The sequence below is a fragment of the Pseudophryne corroboree genome, chromosome 3, assembly GCF_028390025.1.
Source record: "Pseudophryne corroboree isolate aPseCor3 chromosome 3, aPseCor3.hap2, whole genome shotgun sequence".
NCBI lineage: Eukaryota > Metazoa > Chordata > Amphibia > Anura > Myobatrachidae > Pseudophryne > Pseudophryne corroboree.
In genome coordinates this window covers 662,266,175-662,270,565 of record NC_086446.1, presented here as the reverse complement: position 1 = coordinate 662,270,565, position 4,391 = coordinate 662,266,175, and positions in this window count along the sequence as shown.

The following is a 4,391-nucleotide window of genomic DNA, read 5'->3' as shown; positions in this document are numbered from 1 at the left end:
GTGTTACACATTTCTGACATGAACCCAAATGCCACATAAAAGGGGTTATATTTTTGGGGAGAAAAAGCAGCCAGTGTTTTGTTCCCCCATCAGATGAGTGAATGAAGTGTGTAAAGAAGCGTGGGTTCCCCCAATAAGAAACTGGTAATTTCTAAAAAGTTACTGCTGGCGTACCCTTTCCCGCCAGAGGATAGGTCACGTTGGGAGATATCCCCTAGGGTGGATAAGGCGCTCACACGTTTGTCAAAAAAGGTGGCACTGCCGTCTTAGGATACGGCCACCTTGAAGGTGCCTGCTGAAAAAAGCAGGAGGCTATCCTGAAGTCTGTATATACACACTCAGGTACTATACTGAGACCTGCAATTGCCTCAGCATAAATAGTGCTGCTGCAGCGTGGTCTGATACCCTGTCGGATAATATTAAACCCCTAGACAGGGATAATATTTTGCTAACATAGAGCATATTAAAGACGTCGTCTTATATGAAGGATGCACAGAGGGATATTTGCCGGCTGGCATCCAGAATTAATGCAATGTCCATTCTGCCAGGAGGGTATTAGAGACCCGCAGTGGACAGGTGATGCTGCCTTTAAAAGGCACATGGAGATTCTGTCTTATAAGGGTGAGGAATTGTTTGGGGATGGTCTCTGGGACCTCGTATCCACAGCAACAGCTGGGAAGAAAAAAATTTACCTCAGGTTTCCTCACAGCCTAAGAAAGCACCGTATTTTCAGGTACAGTCCTTTCGGCTTCAGAAAAGCAAGCGGGTCAAAGGCGCTTCCTTTCTGCACAGAGACAAGGGAAGAAGGAAAAAGCTGCACCAGACAGCCAGTTCCCAGGATCAAAAATCTTCCCCCGCTTCCTCTGAGTCCACCGCATGACGCTGGGGCTCCACAGGTGGAGACAGGTGCGGTGGGGCGCGTCTCAGGAACTTCAGAGACCAGTGGGCTTGCCCACAGGTGGATCCCTAGGTTCTGCAAGTAGTATCACAGGGATACAGGCTGGAGTTCGAGGCGACTCCCCCTCGCCGTTACCTCACATCAGCCTTGCCTGCTGCCCTCGGAGAAAGGTAGTACTGGCGGCAATTCACAAGCTGTACTTCCAGCAGGTGAAATCAAGGTACCCCTCCTTCAACAAGGCCGGGGTTACTATTCCAAAATGTTGTGGTACCGAAACCAGACGGTTCGGTGAGACCCATTCTAAAATTGAAATCCTTGAACACTTATATACGAAGGTTCAAGTTCAAAATAGAATCGCTCAGGGCGATTATTGCAAGCCTGGAGAATTTCAGGGTATCACTGGACATCAAGGATGCTTACCTGCATGTCCCTATTTACCCTCTTCACCAGGAGTACCTCAAAATTGTGGTACAGGATTGTCATTACCAATTCCAGACGTTGCCGTTGGTCTGTCCCCGCCACCGAGGGTATTTACCAAGGTAATGGCCGAAGTACTTATCCCGTACTTGGACGATCTCCTTATAAAGGCGAGGTCCAGGGAGCAGTTGTTCGTCGGAGTAGCACTATCTCGGGAAGTGCTACAACAGCACGGCTGGATTCTGAATATTCCAAAGTCGCAGCTGGTTCCTACGACGCGTCTACTGTTCCTGGGTATGGTTCTGGACACAGAACAGGATAAAAAGGGTTTCTCCCGGAGGAGAAGTCCAAGGAGTTGGCGTCTCTAGACAGAGACCTCCTAATACAAATACAGGTGTCGGTGCATTAATGCACGCGAGCCCTGGAAAAGATGGTAGCTTCTTACGAAGAAATTCCATTCGCCAGGTCCCATGCAAGGATCTTCCAGTGGGATCTGTTGGACAAGTGGTCCGGGGTCGCATCTTCAGATGCATTGGCGGATAACCCTGTCTCCAAGGGCCAGGGTGTCGCTGTGGTGGTGGCTGCAGAGTGCTCATCTTCTAGGGGGCCGCAGATTCGGCATACAGGACTGGGTCCTGGTGACCACGGATGCCAGCCTTCGAGGCTGGGGGGCAGTCACACAGGGAAGAAACTTCAAAGGCCTATGGAAAAGTCAGGAGACTTCCCTACACATAAATGTTCTGGAACTAAGGGCCATTTACAATGCCCTAAGTCAGGCTAGACCCCTGCTTCAACACCGGCCGGTGCTGATCCAGTCAGACAACATCACGGCGGTCGCTCATGTAAACCGACAGGGCGGCACAAGAAGCAGGATGGCGATGGCAGAAGCCACAAGGATTCTCCGATGGGCGGAAAATCATGTGTTAGCACTGTCAGCAGTGTTCATTCCCGGAGTGGACAACTGAGAAGCAGACTTTCTCAGCAGACACGACCTCCACCCGGGAGAGTGGGGACTTCATCCAGAAGTCTTCCAAATGATTGTACACCGTTGGGAAAGGCCACAGGTGGACATGATGGCGTCCCGCCTCAACAAAAAGCTATAAAGATATTGCGCCAGGTCAAGGGACCCTCAGGCGATAGCTGTGGACGCTCTGGTAACACCGTGGGTGTACCAGTCGGTGTATGTGTTCCCTTCTCTGCCTCTCTTACCCAGGGTAATGAGAATAATAAGAAGGAGAGGAGTAAGAACTATACTCATTGTTCCGGATTGGCCAAGAAGAGCTTGGTACCCAGAACTCCAAGAGATGATCTCAGAGGACCCATGGCCTCTGCCGTTCAGACGGGACCTGTTGCAGCAGGGGGCCTGTCTGTTCCAAGACGTACCGCGGCTGCTTTTGACGGCATGGCGGTTGAACGCCGGATCCTGAAGGAAAAGGGCATTCCGGAGGAAGTTATCCCTACGCTAATTAAAGCTAGGAAAGAAGTGAACGCAAACCATTATCACCGCATATGGCGGAAATATGTTGCGTGCTGTGAGGCCAGGAAGGCCCCAAAGGAGGAATTTCAGCTAGGTCGATTTCTGCACTTCCTACAGTCAGAGGTGACTATGGGCCTAAAATTGGGTTCCATTAAGGTCCAGATTTCGGCTCTATCAATTTTCTTCCAAAATAGAACTGGCTTCACTGCCTGAAGTTCGGACTTTTGTTAAGGGAGTGCTGCATAGTCAGCCCCCGTTTGTGCCTCCAGTGGCACCGTGGGATCTCAACGTGGTGTTGGATTTCCTGAAGTCGCATTGGGTTGAGCCACTTAAATCCGTGGAGCTTACAATACCTCACGTGGAAAGTGGTCATGCTGTGGGCCTTGGCGTCGGCCAGGCGTGTATCAGAATTGGCGGCTTTGTCATGCAAAAGCCCTTATCTGTATTTTATATGGATAAGGCGGAATTGAGGACTCGTTCCCAATTCCTTCCTAAGGTGGTATCAGTTTTTCATGTGAACCAACCTATTGTGGTGCCTGCGGCTACTTGGGACTTGGAGGATTCCAAGTTACTGGACGTAGTCAGGGCCCTGAAAAGTATATGTTTCCAGGACGGCTGGAGTCAGAAAGGTGGGCTCTTCTTGGGCGGCTGCCCGAGGGGTCTCGGCTCTACAACTTTGCCGAGCAGCTACTTGGTCGGGGTCAAACACGTTTGCTAAATTCTACAAGTTTGACACCCTGGCTGAGGAGGACCTAGAGTTTGCCCATTCGGTGCTGCAGAGTCATCCGCACTCTCCCGCCCGTTTGGGAGCTTTGGTATAATCCCCATGGTCCTTACGGAGTCCCAGCATCCACTTAGGACGTTAGAGAAAATAAGAATTTACTCACCGGTAATTATTTCTCGTAGTCCGTAGTGGATGCTGGGCGCCCATCCCAAGTGCGGATTGTCTGCAATACTTGTATATAGTTATTGCCTAACGAAAGGGTTATTGTTGAGCCATCTGTTGAGAGGCTCAGTTGTTGTCATACTGTTAACTGGGTATTGTATCACGAGTTATACGGTGTGATTGGTGTGGCTGGTATGAGTCTTACCCGGGATTCAAAATCCTTCCTTATTGTGTCAGCTCTTCCGGGCACAGTATCCTAACTGAAGTCTGGAGGAGGGTCATAGTGGGAGGAGCCAGTGCACACCAGTAGTCTAAAGCTTTCTTTTAGTTGTGCCCAGTCTCCTGCGGAGCCGCTATTCCCCATGGTCCTTACGGAGTCCCAGCATCCACTACGGACTACGAGAAATAGAATTACCGGTGAGTAAATTCTTATTATATATATATATATATATATATATATATGTATGTATGTGTGTGTATATGTATATAATAAAATACGTGTCAAGATTTGTCAAGGTAATATTGCTAATATTAGTTCCTTCTGCATGGAGGAGTGTTTGCAGTAATTGTTGTGGCGCAGAAAGTAAAATACAAGAACCACTGTTTGGGATTCAAAATATTCCCAAAATCCTTTTACAGAATAAAACTAATCTGAGTACATTTATTTTATAAGACAATCTTGGTGTTTTTAGTTACATTTTATTGCTATCCCT